The sequence below is a fragment of the Dendrobates tinctorius genome, unplaced genomic scaffold, assembly GCF_039654945.1.
Source record: "Dendrobates tinctorius isolate UK_male_01 unplaced genomic scaffold, ASM3965494v1 ptg000028l, whole genome shotgun sequence".
Lineage (NCBI taxonomy): Eukaryota > Metazoa > Chordata > Amphibia > Anura > Dendrobatidae > Dendrobates > Dendrobates tinctorius.
The window spans coordinates 71,516,637-71,534,960 of NW_027361696.1; the positions used below are offsets into that span (position 1 = coordinate 71,516,637).

At 47.4% G+C, this 18,324-nt stretch overlaps 1 protein-coding gene across 3 annotated transcripts in view; it reads left to right on the top strand.

Moving 5' to 3' along the window:
* LOC141085533 (neurotrophin-4-like) overlaps positions 1 to 18,324 on the top strand; it is a 252,865-nt gene that overhangs the window by 184,668 nt on the left and 49,873 nt on the right. The window contains exon 1 of one of the 3 annotated variants that reach the window (XM_073570963.1): positions 10,931 to 11,177. The exons of the other annotated variants lie outside the window; for them this stretch is intronic. The gene's annotated coding sequence lies outside the window, so the exon portion shown is untranslated. Of the gene's footprint in view, positions 1 to 10,930; positions 11,178 to 18,324 lie in introns of those variants that run through there. 3 annotated transcript variants of the gene reach the window in all.

An 18,324-nucleotide genomic window follows, 5' to 3' on the forward strand; every position in this document is an offset into this window, starting at 1 on the left:
TTATCAATATCGTCACACACAACCCCGAGGTCCTACCTGAAATCTCTTAATTTACTCTAACACCTCTAAGACACAGAAATGGCTATCTAGACTATCTTTTGGTTCCTGAGACTGGCACCCCAGATACTTTATTAAATGGAATTTGTCAGTGGGATCAACCCTCCTAAGACATCTATATTGGCAGGCAGGTCATCCTTTCACTACCATAATCTGTACTCCATAGGAGTATGTTCTGATATCAGTGCAGCTGACGACAGGCAGCTAGCCAGGGAAAGTGCAGGGGACTGGAAGCCTCTTACATGCAATTTGTTTTACAAGAATGAAGACAAATCGCCTAATAAAGTGATTTGCAAAGTTTAATAACTTTTTATGCTGGACTAAATTATACGAAAAAAATGAAAGCTCAGTTTAGTTACTCTTTAGGCAATGTTTCCTGGTTGGAATCACCAGGTAGAAGAACCCATCTAAACTTTTAAATAACCAATTATGATAAGGAATATGTTTTGTGCTAATGCCTGACACCCCCTCATTTAGTCACCAAACCAGTATCATAATTGTCATATTTAAGTGACACATCAAAAAAAATATGACACTGGGAAACCTTTAAAAAGGAAAAAATATGAATGTGTCTTGTGTCTATGTGTTCTCACACTAAATTCTGTAAAGTGAAATTTCTAGGTATTGCCCATGATGATATTTCTCATTTTCTTTGCCTCGAAGACTTGATCGAAATTCCAGCTGTCACCATTAGATGTGAAAGAGGACTTTGTACTACCAACCTGCTTCAAGGGTGCCCTCTAATTTCACGGGGTATTAAAAACAGTGCAGTTAGTGACAAGATGCTTTATGGCCCATTACACCAGGAGGTATTGTCAACGATTATACAACCTGTCAAGAGCTGTTATTGTATTACCCATCAACTGCAGGGTGTCTGTTTCCTGCAAAATATCCCGAAACCAAAATACCATCGAAGAGAGTGCACTTTGTAGATAATTGTTCACTGACATTTCATCAACTCTTTCTAATAGTAATTACCCCTTTTTGAAGTATACTATCATTTGGGAAAAAGGAAACGTTAAACAGTTTGATATTATAGTCAGATTTCCTCGTGGGGTATAATAGACTTTCCCATTAACTTTGTTTGTCTGTCTGGGTCTCAATCAGACTATTGGCCCATGTCAGGTAGCCTGGCAAGGGTTCTTGGCACGGAGTATTGGTCCCTGCAGGAACAGATTTTCACTCCTATGTAAAAGAGGATTATTCAGAAGGATCCCGTAATATGATTGAAAGTCAACTATGGACCTGCTAAGAAAAAAGTTTAGGTTGCTCTTTTGACAAGTCGAAGAGCCATTTTTAAAAACTTTTTAAAAGTTGAAATGTTTAGGGAGGTTGGATACCTTTATAGCTGTACAAACAAACAGAGTTGTAGACTTATTTCTCAAGAAATAAGACTGGAAGGTGGATTTTTCTAGATTGGGGTAGGAGAGGCCAGTGGGTCAAGTAAAAAATCATCATGTGATAAAATTGGTCTTTCAATTGACCGACCCATGAGTTTCCAGAGCAAATGGGATTTCAAGGGGTTGTCCAAAATTATGAAAAAACACAACTGCTTTCTCACAGGGAAAGCTCCATTTCTTTCTATAAGTTGGGTTGTATTAATATGAATGGAGCTGATCTGCAGTAATGTAAGATACTAGCAGGAACGTGGGATGTAGTGACGGGACGCAGGCAGAGCAGGGGATAACAGGTTTATTTACAGTAGAAATTACTCCACACAGGGAGATAAAAGAGATAAACGGTATTAAAGGCACCGCACAATAAAAACAGTACAAATACACAACAATTTGCGCAACAGGTATATTAGGAAGTCCCGACTCTGCAGCTTCTGCTGCGTACTCAATAGCACCGACAACGGCAGGCGCTACGCCTCCTCCTGGAGGTCACTGTAGACGTTGGTCCGTTTTCTGGTGACAGTGGTCGATCTCCGGCACCTTCCACTGTCCCTTGTCCATATATATTAATGTGGCTAAGTAAAGGCACGAGCCACAGACCTGTATGGGCCCAATGTGGCTCCTCAACTGTTTCCAGTAGTAACGTCCAGTCAAAAATGTCAGAGCAACTATCTACTGACCCAGTCAAGGCGCAAGTGTCAGTCTGGTATACGGTCTCTCTTGTGCAGCACGTGTGCGGCTCTCATGGTCACGTAGGGCACAACACCCGGTTCTCTGGCAGTCACTGGACACACCCTGTACGTCCCGCTCTCCCTGGTCCCCACTGTTGGTGGCGGGCAATGGCGGACGCTGGTCTGTGTGGCACTGCTCTATGTGCATGGCTCTGCATGGCTCTGCACTCTCTGGCTCAGCTTCACACAGCTCTGCACTCTCTGGCTCGGCTTCACACGTCCCTGCACTCTCTGGCTCGGCTTCACACGGCTCTGCACTCTCTGACTCGGCTTCACACGGCTCTGCACTCTCTAGCCCGGCTCCGCACTCTGAGCACAGCGGTCCCTGTCTCTGTCTCTCTCATCGGGTGCAGCACCGTCTGTCACTGCCCCGATACGCTCTGGTGAGGGAGGGGGAAACCGTGCGCACTCCTCACCACTCTCCTACTCGCTGCCCTCAGTTGGTGCCGAACCCCACTTTTTCGCGTGCTTCCTCTTTTTTACCTTGCCCTCCTGCGTGCGCTCTTCCGGGTCTCCCCACCCCCTGTCACTCCAGGAAGGTCCGCCCCACTCAGGCTTCCCCCCGGGGATAGGAGATGCAGCCTCTCAAGTTCCAGACCTGGCATGCAGGTACCCGTGATCCAGTCCACTTCCCCACAGTAACACACACCGTGGACACTGGACAGGGATGCCACTGTTTTGTAACAGTGGACAACCCTTCTAAGTCTTCTTGCACTGATTGGGAATTCCCACAATTCTTCTGTTACCCCATCGTTTTGGGAGAATCTTCCATCTATTTGACATTTTACTATGCTAGCAACACATTGCCATAGAAGAGGAGCCAAATAAATATTGTTAAAGCTCTGACCTTGTGCTTGTGTGCACTTTCTGTTTCTGTACAGTATCCTGCCTGGCTGATTTTTATCTTCTGCCTTCGGCATCTATACAGCTGTAGTGTGATTTTACGTAGCTAATTAGCTGGTTCTAGCAGTGCTGAAATCTCCTGCAAGCCTCCATAGCATATATATATATATATATATATATGATATATATATGATATGTATATAGCATATATATGATATATATATATATATATATACCATAGAATCATAGAATATATGTTATGGAGGATTGCAGGAGAGTTCAGCTCTGCTAGAAGCTAGAACCAGCTAACAGTGATGTAAAATCACACTACAGCTATATTGATGCGGAAGGCAGAAGATAAAAATCAGCAGTACCTTGAAAGACTATTCATACCACATGAAATCTTTCAAGTATTGTCATGTTAAGAATTAAAGTGATATACCAACACAAAGGAGCAAGTATTTGTGAAGTGTAAAGGAAATGATACATGGTTTTCTAATTATTTTAAAAATCTAAACCTGAAAATAGTGATGCTCTATTAATGCACATGACAAAGGATTATCTTTTGCCATATGCATCACCAGAGCAACATTTACAGTTTCACATCACTGATCAGTTAGCAACAGGCTACAAACACGCTGTTGTTGAGGATTGCAGGAGAGTTCAGCTCTGCTAGAACCAGCTAGCATTGATAGAAAATCATATTTCAGCTATACTAATGTAGAAGGCAGAAGATAAAATCAGCCAGGCAGGGTTTTGTACAGAATCCGAGACTGCACAAAAGCATAAGGTGAATTCTACACTTAGATTAACTTGATGATAACTCAGAGAGATGGGAGAGGAGATCACAGGAGAGAAGAGATGGGTCTGCAGCACTGAGGAGAAGCAAAGTGATGCTGAGAAAACTGTAGCAGATAAAAATACAACAAACCATACAGCTGTGTGAAGCAAGATGCACAAAAGGGCAGATAGAGATTAAAAAAAGACAAATGTTTAAGAAAGAAACATAATGTTGGGCTTATTCCGTATAATAACAAAAAGTATGCACTTACTCTGCTTTGTGAAAAATAATGCAATTCTGGGAATAACCTTTTAAATAGTTAAAGTGGTTTCTCTAAATCCTATATAAAAGCCATTTTTACTGCCTACCACAGTCCCAGAATTCAACCTCTTCATGACAGACATGTTTAGTACTTAGCAGAGCGCCTCTCACTGTTATGACCTGCTGTAAACTTGATACATAGCCAAACACCACCTGCTGGTAGTGTTCTTAAGGAATCAGCCCATTCCTCATGGTCATTTACCTTCATTTCACTAATATTCTTGGGTTTACACACTGCAACCCTACTTAAAATCCCTACTTCAACTTTTTATATGGGTTTGAAGTCAGGTGACCGCCACTTCAGAATCTTCCAGGACTTTTGAAACGAGTTGAACCATTGTGCTGTTGGAAGGTCCAATGATGCTCAAGCTCCATCATGCTCACATGATAATTTCTCCTAGGATTTCCTGAAACTTGATTGAATCCATCTTGCTTTCCAACTGTATACTTCAAAACAAGTTTCCAATCTTTTCCTTTTTTTGTTTTTTGTTTCCTTGTTTATTTTCTATTTTTTATGGCACATTGCTTTCAGTTTTTTTTATCCATGTCATGGAATTTTCCTTGGTTTACCCAAATATTTTCTTTTTATAACCTTCTCATTTTACTAATACGCACAGCTGATGGTGGACAACCGACATCTTTTGTCACACTCCTTGTTGGATTTCCATTATGAAGATTTAAATTCCTTTTGTGTCATTACTTGACAACTCTCTTCTTGGGGACATATGAAGTCGAGTAGCTCAGTGAGATCTGTAAACCAGAAATCAGCACATTTTATAGTAATCAATGATGTATTACAGAAAATTAGAATGTTATTCTACTTACCGCTTTCTGGTAAATTCATGCAGTATACCAGCTCCTTTACGCATATTGTTTGAACTGAGGAACACCAGTGATGTTCCTGGAGACATTTGCCTTGCTATGATCCTCATGATACTGTGACATGTTATGGAAGTGGAAATGTGCTGTTTTATGTTATTTTTCTAGACACAATGTTAGGGCTGGCGGAACGCACCAAATTATAAAATAATAGTAGGTGCGTTACACTGTGGTAAGTGTGGTACACTGCTGCTAAGTAATGGAGGAAGAATTAAGCGGTGTGAAACCTGTCACACGTGGGTTACGTCACCCAATGTGAACAGGGGCGAACTCTGTTAATGCACGGAGCCGCACAACCGCTGAACGTAGATGCCGGAGCCTGTTAAGCTCACAGAGCCCGGCCAAAAGAGCGCACAGTGTACGGCCACAGAACTCTACCCCAAGGACACGGGGTTAGAATCCTTCTAGGCCCATTGAACGCGCGGCGTCGCTGCCGCTAACGCCGCTATAGACGCTGGCTATGGAGCACGTGCACTGAGGCGTGCCGAGTCCCTGGTGAGGACTGATGCCTGACTCAACCTCTGTCCTACCTACACCTAAGCCTGGGCGTTAGCAGGCTAGGCTGCACAACACATGCGTACCAAGGGTAGGGGTTTCTTAATGAGTCATTCACCAGAGACATTCATGCGTGCATACATCACTCACTCCACATAGTCTGAAAATACAGTCTTATCCTTACGCATGGCCGAGCGGCCATGCGAACCTTTTATAGCCGCGAGCATCCGGGACCTTCCTGGCTTCTCGGATGGGCCAATCTGAACAGGAGCAGGACCTGAGCACGTGACCTTCGATCTCCAATGGGAGATCACTCCACGGGCATGCTCAGTGGCCCGACATGAGGACTTAGTCCCTGGAGAATCTCGCTGCTGAGCAGCATGCATAGTCATAGCTGTACCAGAGGTGGCAGCAGCTAGTAAACCCACGGAGTTGGCCTGAGCAGAGCGCCGGGACCGACGAATCTGCTGAGCAGGCTCCGCTGCGGCCGAAGAAGAATGGGAGACCGCTGGATGCAAGGCTCTGGATTCCTGCTGTGCAGTGGCAGGAACCCGAAGCCTAACATTGGGCCCCCTCCCCTCTGAGCCTCGCTACGCTCAAACGCCGCAATGAGGAGCGGAGCTTGGATGTTCTCCACTAGCTCCTAGGTCTGAGCCTCTGGACCATGACCCTTCCAATCCACCAAATAAAACTTTTTGGACCGCATCACCTTGCATCCCACGATGGCATTGACCTCAAACTCATCCGAAAACAAGTCTGATGTCCCGGCAGATGACTCGGAGAACCGGGACAAGTGAACAGGCTTAAGGAGGGACACGTGGAATGTATCAGAGATAGCCAAGTGTGGTGGAAGGGCCAGACGGTAAACCACAGAGCTGATCTGCTCAAGGACCTTGAAGGGGCCAATGTAGCGCGGTGCGGACTCTACTCGCAGCCTGATGTTTCGGGTGGAGAGCCACACCAAGTCGCCAGGGGCAAAAGTCGGAGCAGGGCGCCGGTGTGCATCAGCTGAGGTCCTCATTCTCTCCTTGGAAGCCCGGATAGCATCCTGGGTGCGATCCCAAATGTCGCATGCCTCCACCGCCCAGTCTGCCACCCTGGAGTCGTTGGATAACACGGGCATGGGCACAGGGACACGTGGATGCTGGCCGTAATTTAGGAGAAATGGGGTCTGACCGGTGGAGTAGGCCACAGCATTGTTCAAAGCGAACTCTGCCGACGGCAGCAAGGATGCCCAGTCGTCCTGCCTGGCCGAGACAAAATGTCGAAGATATGTGATCAGGGTCTGGTTGGCTCTCTCTACCAACCCGTTCGTCTCGGGATGATAGGCCGAGGAGAGATTCAGCTCAATGCTGAGCAGGGAACAAAGCTCTCTCCAAAACCGGGAAGCAAACTGAGGACCCCGGTCACTGACAATCTTGCCCGGCATGCCATGCAGGTGGAAAACATGCTTAATGAACAACACCGCCAGGCCCCGCGCAGAAGGTAATCAGGAGAGAGGTACCAGGTGCACCATCTTAGAGAAATGGTCGGTGACAACCCAAATGACCGTGTTGCCACTGGACTTGGTTAGCCCCACCACAAAGTCCATACCGACCATCTCCCAGGGTCTGTCCGCTACCGGCAGAGGAAAAAGAAGCCCAGCGGGCCGCTGCCGAGAGGACCTATTCTGGGCGCAAGAGACGCACGCCTGAATATAGTCCCTGACGTCACAGGCCATATGCGGCCACCAGTACGTCCTCGCCAGATGCTCAGAGGTCCGTTTTGTCCCGAAATGTCCACCCACCCTGGACGAATGAGCCCAAGAGAGGACCTCCGGTCGCAGACGGGCAGGGACAAATGTCTTGCCCGGAGGTACCGACTCAAGGGCAACCGGAGCCACAGTCCTCAGGCTCTCGGATGGGACGATCAGCCGAGGCTCCTCCTCCTCTTCCTCCGATGACACCACGGAGCAGGAGAGAGCATCGGCCCGGACGTTCTTCTCCCCGGAGAGAAAATGGAGGGTGAAGTTGAACCGGGAAAAGAACAAAGACCATCTGGCCTGGCGAGAATTTAGCCGCTGGGCTGTTTGTAAATACACCAAGTTTTTGTGGTCGGTGAACACCTGGAAAGGGTGGCGAGCCCCCTCAAGGAGGTGTCTCCACTTCGAGAAGGTCAACTTCATCGCTAGCAACTCCCTGTCCCCGATGGCATAATTCCTCTCCGCTGGTGTGGAGGTCTTGGAGAAAAAGAAGCATGGGTGCTTCCGACCTTGCGTGTCCTTCTGAAACAGGACCGCTCCAGCACTGACGGAAGAGGCATCCACTTCCAGAATGAAGGGCTTATCTACATCGGGGCGATGTAGAATGGGAGCGCTAGTGAAATGGGACTTAATGGAGGAGAAGGCCTTGGTTCTGACCACAACTTGGGGTTTGCACCCTTCTTGGTGAGGGCTACCAAGGGTGCTACCAAAGTCGAGAAGTGGGGGATGAATTGGCGATAGTAATTTATGAACCCCATAAAGCGCTGCACTGCTTTGAGAGAATGAGGTTCCTACCAATCCATCACCGCCTGTAGCTTGGCAGGATCCATGGCCAATCCCCGGGCGGAGATGATATAGCCCAGGAAAGGCAAGGATTCCTGCTCAAACACACACTTCTCCAACTTGGCATAGAGGGAGTTTGCTCGCAGGCGATCGAAAACTTTGCAAACATCTCTCCGGTGGGAGTCAATATCTGGAGAGTAGATAAGAATATCATCCAGATAGACTACAACCGAGGTGGTAAGCATGTCCCAGAAGATATCATTCACAAAGTCTTGGAAGATGGCTGGGGCATTACAGAGGCCGAAGGGCATCACCAGGTATTCATAGTGCCCATGCCTGGTGTTAAATGCCGTCTTCCATTCATCCCCATCACGGATGCGAATCAGGTTGTAAGCCCCCCGCAGATCAAGTTTGGAAAACACCCTCGCTCCCCGTAGCCTATCAAACAGCTCTGATATCAGGGGCAGAGGATACTTATTGTTAACGGTGATGGCGTTAAGACCCCTGTAATCAATGCAAGGACGTAGTTCCCCACTCTTCTTCTGGACGAAGAAGAATCCCGCTCCCGCTGGTGACACTGACTCCCTAATGAATCCTCTTGCCAGATTCTCCCTGATGTATTGAGACATGGCCTCTGTCTCCGGGAGAGCGAGGGGATAGATTCGACCCCGGGGAGGCTCAGCACCAGGCAAGAGGTCAATAGGACAGTCATAGGGGCGATGCGGTGGAAGGATCTCCACCGCCTTTTTGGAGAACACGTCCGCATACTGTCGATAGTGTTTGGGGAGAGGGGAGAGATCTGCGGGAACCTCGGTGGAGGCAACCTGAATGCACTCCCTCAGACATCTACCCTCACATGATTTACTCCACCCAATAATCCTCCCTGAGGACCACTGCATATGGGGGGAGTGGTACCGCAACCAGGGGACTCCTAGAAGTACCTGGTCAATACCCTCGGGCATGACGAGGAGGGATATCGTCTCCTGATGAGATGGAGCCACTGAGAGTAACAAGGGGGCGGTATGGTGGGCTATCTGTGAGGGTAGAGTGGCGCCGTTCACCACTCTGACGGTGACTGGTGTAGACATCATAACCAGGGGTATAGCGTGCCGTTGAGCTAAGGCTGATGACATAAAATTGCCCTCTGCCCCAGAATCCACGCAAACCTCCACCGCCAGAGTGGAAGAATCAACCTCAAGTGTCCCCTTAAAGGACAGCTTGGAGGAAAACGCCGCTGATTCTAGTGCGCCGCCTCCTACGGCCACTAGGCACAAGCTTTCTCCCAGCTGCTGTGGGCACCGGTTGGCAAGGTGACCGGACTGCCGGCAAACATGACAGCTTACAGGAGCTCGAGCGGACCGGGGCCTGGATCCCTCGCGGGAAGCCCCCTGACACTCGGACGCCTGATCGGAAGATTCCAGAGATTTAGCAAAGCTAGGTGCCAACCTAAACCTCTGCCTACACTGGGTCCGCTCCAACCTTCGCTCGGCGAAGCGAAGATCAATACAGGTGGAGACAGTGATAAGCTCCAGTGTAGCGGAAATCTCCCTGGTGGCCAGAGCCTCCTTCACATGGCCAGCCAAACCTCTCCAGAATGCCGGAATGAGGACCTTATCTGGCCACTCTAACTCTGAGGCCAGCGTCCGGAACTGGATGGCAAAGTGGCTGACCATGAACGAGCCCTGTGATAATGCCAGCAGCCGGAGCGCGGTGTCATGGGTGACTCGTGGTCCCAGGAAGACCTGCTTCAGAGTGTCCAAGAACTATGAGTCACTCTGCACCACATGATCACCACGCTCCCACAGCGGTTTGGCCCACTCCAAAGCCCTGCCCAGCAAGAGGGAAATAACAAATCCCACTTTAGCCCGCTCAGAGGGGAATCGTGCGGCCAGCAGCTCCAGCTGTATAGAGCACTGGCTTACGAAACCCCTACAAGAAGCACTATCACCATGGAACTTCTCGTGCAGCGGGAGGCGGGACAAAGTCGGGGCAGGGATGGCTGTGGTCACACGGGAGACAGCCTCTGTGGCTGCCTGAACAGCGACCGCAGTAACAGCCGCAGCTGAGGCTGAACGCTCGAGAGCCGCCAACCTGCCCTGCAGCTGCCGGATGTACTGCAGTAGTCGCTGTTCATCCGCCATTACTAGTCAGAGCCTGGCGCTAGGATAATGTTAGGGCTGGCGGAACGCACCAAATTATAAAATAGTAGGTGCGTTCGCAGCCCGTGGTCCACCGTGCAGAGGTGGTACACTGCTGCTAAGTAATGGCGGAAGAATTAAGCGGTGTGAAACCTGTCACACGTGGGTTATGTCACCCAATGTGAACAGGGGCGAACTCTGTTAAAGCACAGAGCCGCACAACCACTGAACGTAGATGCCGGAGCCTGTTAAGCTCACAGAGCCCGGCCAAAAGAGCGCACAGTGTACGGCCACAGAACTCTGCCCCAAGGACACGGGGTTAGAGTCCTTCTAGGCCCACTGAACGCGAGGCGTCGCTGCCGCTAACGCCGCTATAGACGCTGGCTATGGAGCACGTGCACTGAGGCGTGCCGAGTCCCTGGTGAGGACTGATGCCTGACTCAACCTCTGTCCTACCTACACCTACGCCTGGGCGCTAGCAGGCTAGGCTGCACAACACATGCGTACCAAGGGTAGGGGTTTCTTAATGAGTCATTCACCAGAGACATTCATGCGTGCATACATCACTCACTCAACATAGTCTGTAAATACAGTCTTATCCTAGCGCATGGCCGAGCGGCCATGCAAACCTTTTATAGCCGCGAGCATCCGGAACCTTCCTGGCTTCTCGGATGGGCCAATCCGAACAGGAGCAGGACCCGAGCATATGACCTTCGATCTCCAATGGGAGATCACTCCACGGGCATGCTCAGTGGCCCGACATGAGGACTTAGTCCTTGGAGAATCTCGCTGCTGAGCAGCATGCATAGTCATAGCTGTACCAGAGGTGGCAGCAGCTATCAAACCCACGGAGTTGGCCTGGGCAGAGCGCCGGGACCGACGAATCTGCTGAGCAGGCTCCACTGTGGCCGAAGAAGAATGGGAGAGCGCTGGATGCAATGCACTGGATTCCTGCTGTGCAGTGGCAGGAACCCGACGCCTAACACACTGCTCCTTTACCATTGTGCATTTAAGGTATTGGAAAATTTGTAGTGGTGGGCATGCAAGTTGGTTGGGTCAGAAGTCACTTGTGCAAAAACTGAAGCTTTCCATTGCATTGGCTCCCTTTTTAGGTTGGGCCAGTGGTGTAAGTTGTCGCTCCTGAGTCCTAATGCAAAATCTCCACCGCAACCCCTAATGATTATGGACCTTTATTAGTGTTGGTCTTTTCTGCTGGCCAAGAGGACCTTTTGGGCCCTTTTTATGCTCCACGGCCCTCCTGAAGCCCTTGCATTCTCTATTGTTACACCCCTATATGGAGCCAGTTTTTATAAAGAGGCGGCTTGACCTCCCTTGTAGTCAGATGGCCAGATAGTAATACAGTCAGTGAGTGTGTTGGGTAGTAATAAGGATCTATAATCCCTTGTTTATATTTTGGGTATGTGATGCACTCAGGTTTGTCAGGTGGACCAGAGGGAGTGATGAGCCAACCAGCTAAGCTCTGGAAACACCTGTTATAAGTTACATTTGTGAATTGTGCCAAGACTACTCCTATGCTGTCGGTGGCCACCAAGCTTTGTGTCCTGTTCCATAAGTGATGTATAACCACCAAGCTCTGTGTCTCAATGGTGATGTGTAACTGCCAAGTGCTGTCTCTTTATTCTGTTCTGTACCCGCCAAGTCTGTGCCTCAGGACTGTGTATAAGGCTGTGTGCCCACGTAGCGATTTTTAAGCGTTTTTGCCGCGATTTTTGGCGCAAAAACGCTGCGAAAACGTTTAAAAATCATGTACAGAACACCCCCCATGCATTCCTATGGCATTCCGCACGTGCTGTGCTAATGCTGTGCTTTTTTCCATGGCGGAATCGCATCGCGGAAAAAATCGCAGCATGCTCATTCTTTTGTGCGGAATCGCAAAGAATTGCCGCGATTCCGCACTCATAGGAATGCATGAGAATCGCTTACTTCCCGCATGTGGCTATGCCCACCATGCGGGAAGTTAAGCGTCTCATGTGTGGTTGGTACCCACGGTGTGGAGGAGAGGAGACTGTCCTCCAGGCCCTGGGTACCATACCCCTGTAAAAAAAAGAATAAAAAATAAAAAAATCAGGGTATATTTACCTTCCGGCGTCCCGCGCTGCATTCCCAGCCTAGCGTTCCCAGTAATGCCTTGCGGCAAGGCCCTGTAATGACGTAGTCTTGCGTGACTCTAGCGGTCTCGCATGATCGCTATAGTAACGCGAGACTACGTAATCACAGGTCTCGCAAGGCATTACTGGGAACGCTGTGGCCCGGGATGGCAGCTCGGGACGCCGGAAGGTAAATATACCCCGATTTTTTAATTTTTTTTAGCATTTTAACATTCTATCTTTTACTATTGATGCCGCATAGGCGGCCTCAATAGTAAAAACCTGGTCACACTTGTCAAACACTATGTTTGACGAGTGTGACCAACCTGTCAATCACTTTCCAAGCGATGCTTCAAATCGCTTGGAAAGTGCTTGAATATCGCACACGAAAATCGCGGCAAAATCGCGATCATAATCGCGGTGAAATCGCGCGGAAAAAAACGCGCGATTTCTGGGAAGGAGTCCGGTTTTAAGTGAGCGTTTTAAAACGCTACGTGGGCACATAGCCTAAGCCTTCGCTCACATGAGCGTATAACACGGCCAACTGCTATTCAATATTTTATTGGATAGCACTATGCCCAATGTTATACCATGGGGCTGTGCTGACTACCGATTCAGCATGCGAAAAAAAACACAGCATGCTGGAGTGTAACTGATAACTGGACCATGTGCACTTATACAAGTCTGTGGGTGAGTGCAATACATCGGACTGCACTCAAATGTCGTCCAGTTACAGCCTTACATTCGAGGACTCAGACAATGAAGAAATTAAGTTCTCCATCTTCTCCGCACCTGTGCTGTCAGTCTGTCATGTGAGAGTATCGGATCACACTGACATGACGCCCGACTCAAACTCTCATTAGAGTTTGAGCCGAGTGTCATTAGCATAATCGTCCCAATTCTTTCAAATGAGAGAACATACGGCAATGTGACCCCAGCTTAACTGTCAAGATTGTGTCCTCATTGGGATTGTAACTACGAAGCCCAATGCCTCATTCTAGCGAAACTCCTGTTCCAGTTATATCTTATTGAGTCCATATGAGTGGCGTCGTAATTATTTAGCCTAAAAAGTCAATTTTTCTTTTAGGGTATGTTTCCACGGTCAAGAAGCACTGCGTGTTTGACGCTGCGTATAGCCACAACGTCAAACACGCATCGTTCAGATATTACAGCATAGTGGAGGGGATTTCATGAAATCCCATCTCCACTATGCGTTAAAAGATGCAGGTGGCAGACCCGCGTAAACGGACATGCACCGAGTCTTTCCAGAACACAGCATGTCTGTTTACAATGCGGCAACGCTCCGTCGCCGCAGCGTAAATTTCCCATAGACTATCATTAGATGGTAAAACCACATCTGATGATTAGTCACATGCGTAGTAACTGCGTAAACACAGCTTACTACGCATGTCTACTAATCTAAATACATTTCTTACCTGTCCCACCGCCGGAAGACCACGTCCACTGCAGTTCTCGCGATAACTTGGCTTATCGCGAGAACTGCCGTGTACGTGACCGGGGATTATCTCCGGTCATGTGCACAGTGTTAATGATCTCTGGAGATCTCCGGCGGCCATCTACAAGCTCTGCTATATCTGGATGTCATGCATCCAGATGTAGCAGAGCTGGACTCGTCGTGAGACACTCGTGATAATGGACTACGTCAGAACAGGGAGTATTTGTGTTGTTTTTTTTTTCAGGAGATCGATGGCTTCACTTGGATTTGGCGTGCAATAAAAAAAGTGTAGTGTTTTATTTCATTAAATTACTTTTTTCTTGCTGGGTCTTTTTTTAACCCTTTTAACCCTTATTGACACCTATCCATTACTAACCAGGCTTAATGAGAGGAGCTAAGCGCCGGAATTGGCGCATCTCAGAGATGCACCTTACAATCAAAGGTGACATTAACCCCTTATTACCCCATATACCACCGCTACACGGCAGTGGGAAAAGAAAGGCTAAGCGCCAGAATTGGCGCATCTTAGAGATGCGCCATTTTTGGGGCGGCTGAGAGCTGGTATTTATATCCAGGGGGAGGTTCAATATCCAGGACCCTCTCTAGGCTATGAATATCAGCCCGCAGCTGTCTGCATAGCCCATATCCTTTCTGGCTATAAATTATAGGGGGACCCTACGTCATTTTTTTTTTGGGGGGGCCCTATTTTAATAGCCAGAAAGACTAGCTGCGGGCTGATATTCATAGCCTGGGAACCTCCATGGGTATTAACCCCTTCCCAGGCTGCAAACATCGGCCCCAGCCGTCGGCTTTCCCTCTCTGGCACGGAAAATTGTGCGGGAGCCCACACCATTTAAAAAAAAAAAAGGAAAGGTCATTTCATATTAGGCCGGGATCAGACATGCGAGAAATTCATAAAAGTCTCGCATGTCAATACTCTGCACTGCCGCCGGCACTCGGACAGGAGCGTGCAGCTGCATGTATTTCTATGCAGTCGCACGCTCCGGTCCGAGTTCCTTCATCTATCTATCTATCTATCTATCTATCTATCTATCTATCTATGTATCTATCTATCCCATATCTATCACATATCTATCTCATATCTATCTATTGTAAGGTAGCGCTCACTGAGTGCGTTGGGGGACACTCACTTGGCTGCGATATTGATGCACACAGGAACACTTTCCACTTAAAACAGTCCATGCGGTTTATTATGCCGTCATAACCCGCACTGTAAGCCCTGTTACACTTCACAGGCTTACACATAGTCCATCACATTTCTTAGTACACGGCTTTAACACGCTGTCACTAAACACACCGGACCTCTTTGTCCAGTCCAGTTATTGTGGGCGACCGCACGCCAAACAGTTCATTAGTGTCCATAGAACACAACAGGCACCAACAGTCACATCCTCATGTTCGGGGTTACCTCGCAGGAGCTCCTGCTCCAGATGCCAAATCTTTGTTAGTCCTCTCTCTCAGGGAAGCTGCCAAGCTGGGATGACCGTCCCGGATAATGCCTTGCTCACCAGGCCACCTGACAGTCATGATCCACAGACGGACGGGAGCGCCCCAATGCAGTGCCATCACTGACTGCAAACACACGTGGCCTGTCTGTGTGCTATTCAGGACGTCCGTCCTCACTTTGGAACCGTCCAAAACACAGACCTCACCGGGTGCTATTCAGGGATCCAACCCTCCTCCCAGGGTCTCCCAACACACCGGCCACCAGGTGGTCAGGGGCCTCAGCAGGTGCTATTCAGGACGTCCGTCCCCTCCTGAGACCGTCCAACACTCACGCCTCACCAGATCAAAGGTCGCAGCACGTGCTCCAGGAATCCGATTCTTCTCCCAGAATCTCCCAACACTGACCCTCCAGGACCTTGCACCCTGAACCATTCAGGTACACTCTCGCTCTCCATGTGACCAGACTTCAGGCACATTATATGGTCCATAACCACACCCACAGGTGAGGTATGGATCACATGGTTATGACCTCACTACAGGTCCTATTCCACACACAGCCACACACATACAGGCTTTATCCTGGGCGTTCAGACACATGCCCTGGGTGGGTTTGTAGGTGACTGGTCCCACCCATCTCTCCAAGTCACCTGGAAGCTTTCCCAATACACAGCAACAAACCCTCAGCAGTATTATCTGCTGATCAACACACGTTCAAGCTTCCACCACAAGGCACCCACCCTTGTGATACATATCGGCCATTTACAATTCTGCCGCTCATCATTTTCCCATCACAATAAAGGAAACGCCTGCATGCATGTCCTGGGAAGGCCATACAGCGCCCTCTAGCTGTCACAGGGGTCACTGCATCACACTATCTATAGATCTATCTATCTATCTCATATCTATCCCATACCTATCTATCTATCTATCCCATATCGATCTATCCATCTATCTGTCTATCTGTGTGTGTAATGGAGTGTAGGTTGGACAAATGTTAAAGAGCAGGTTGGACCGTAAATGACATCACAAATCTTTTTTTTTTTTTTTTTTGTTAAATAATTATATATCTTTATTTAGCTTACAAAAAATACGCATACAATCCGCATGAAAAAAACGCATCAAAAATGCATTAAAAACGCATGTAAAATCGCATAAAAAACGCAGGTGACCTGCCAGTGACCTCTGATGCAGATTTGGTGCAGATTTTACCTGCATCAAATCCTGAGCAAATACTGAGACAATCCTGACCGTGGAAACATACCCTTAGTCTGATTCATAAATCTCTCCACACCTTCCACATATTAAAAATACAAAAACAGTAACACCAAATTTTACTGGACTACGGGAACATTCCACTAATTTTGTGAGCTTTATGACTAAGAAATGCTCTGTATAGGGTCATAGTTCTATTGTTATTGCTACTCTTTTCTTTGTGTTTTTCTCTATAATTTTTGAAAATTTAATAAAAAACAATTTTTCAGTAAAAAAAAATACAAAAGTACTCCAGCGAACATTGCTGACATGTTTTGAACAAAACATCACACATGACACATTAGAATGAAGATTCAGGAACATGGTAATTGATATGAGAAGGTGCAAAAACAAAGTGTGGTATAATTAGAAGAATTCTCTAAGATCAGTACCAAAATTTGAATCTTTGGGTAAAACAAATTTATCAAAAGTGGCGAAATTGTGGCCAAATTTTTAACGCTGTACTATTTAATTGCCATGTATTTTGGCGCATTTATAAATGTGCTCCTCTTTCGTAACTCTGTCACGTCATACATCAACTTTAATCAGAGTTTGATCAGGGTTTCATCAGTTTAATCTGATACGAAAAAAAAAAGTTTCTCCACCTTCCTGTCTGTGGCATCCAAGTGCGGTCTAATTTATTTGTGGAGTCGTAATAGTTCATCGCTTGTTTCTTACTTTAACGTTTACGTTTGATTTATGGAAAAAAAATAATTAAAAATATTTAAAAGTAAAAAAATATGAAAAAATTAAAAAAGAAAAAATAATTAAAAATAATTAAAACCATGGGTATCCTTTAGGGAGATGGCAATGATATAAGTAGGCCTAAGTGGCCCTCCGTGCTTCTTGGTTGGCTAATTACTGTCATGTTTTGGTTTTTTTACGAGCCAATGGTTGGGAACAAGAAATGCACAATTATCATCCCATTTAAAATGGTTTTTAAAGAGTTTGATTTCACTGATCACTGATTCTAGTGATGTGTCTCTTACTGGGCTGCTTGCTGCAGTTTTGAGTAAAAACTGCTTTTGATCTACCAATTCTCTGAATGCTGTGCTTTATATAACCCCACCCACATCACTCATTGGCTATGAACACTGTGCGTAGGTAGAAAGCTGCCAATCACTATTAGGGGTGGCGTTATACAAACTAGTCCTTTAGTGATAATTTCCTGCTGATAAAACTGTGATTTGATCAAAACTACAACATCCAGCCTAGTAAGTGACACATCACTGGAATCAGGATATCTGCCACTTTTTTGTCCTGCTCTCAGAAGAGGTAGCAAAAGCATGATGACAGATTTCCTTTAAATAGCTCTCATGAACCTGATGAGGCTGCTGTACTTTCTCTGGAAATGTAAACCAGAATGGTTGTATCATCCTGATATTAAATTAGTATGAGTCCAGCTATAGAGTGTGAGAGCTCATGAGTCCAAGTGTATTCAGTCTCCATCCACCCAGCCTGACTTCGAGCTGCAGCTTGCACTGAGCAGTGTGAGATCTCAGCTGCAGCTTGTACTGAGCAGTGTGAGATCTCAGCTGCAGCTTGTACTGAGCAGTGTGAGATCTCAGCTGCAGCTTGTAATGAGCAGTGTGAGAGCTCAGCTGCAGCTTGTAATGAGCAGTGTGAGATCTCAGCTGCAGTGTGAGATCTCAGCTGCAGCTTGTAATGAGCAGTGTGAGAGCTCAGCTGCAGCTTGTACTGAGCAGTGTGAGATCTCAGCTTCAGCAACAGAGAGGAGGGACATTTCGGAGCCTTCGGTCAGTGAGGGGAGATTGCGTTAAGGATTGTGCAGCCGTTCTGAAATGGTTTTCTAAAGGAATAACAGCATCCTAAGACCTATTTACAAGTGTATAGAGCTTGCATTGGGAAATCTGGTGAC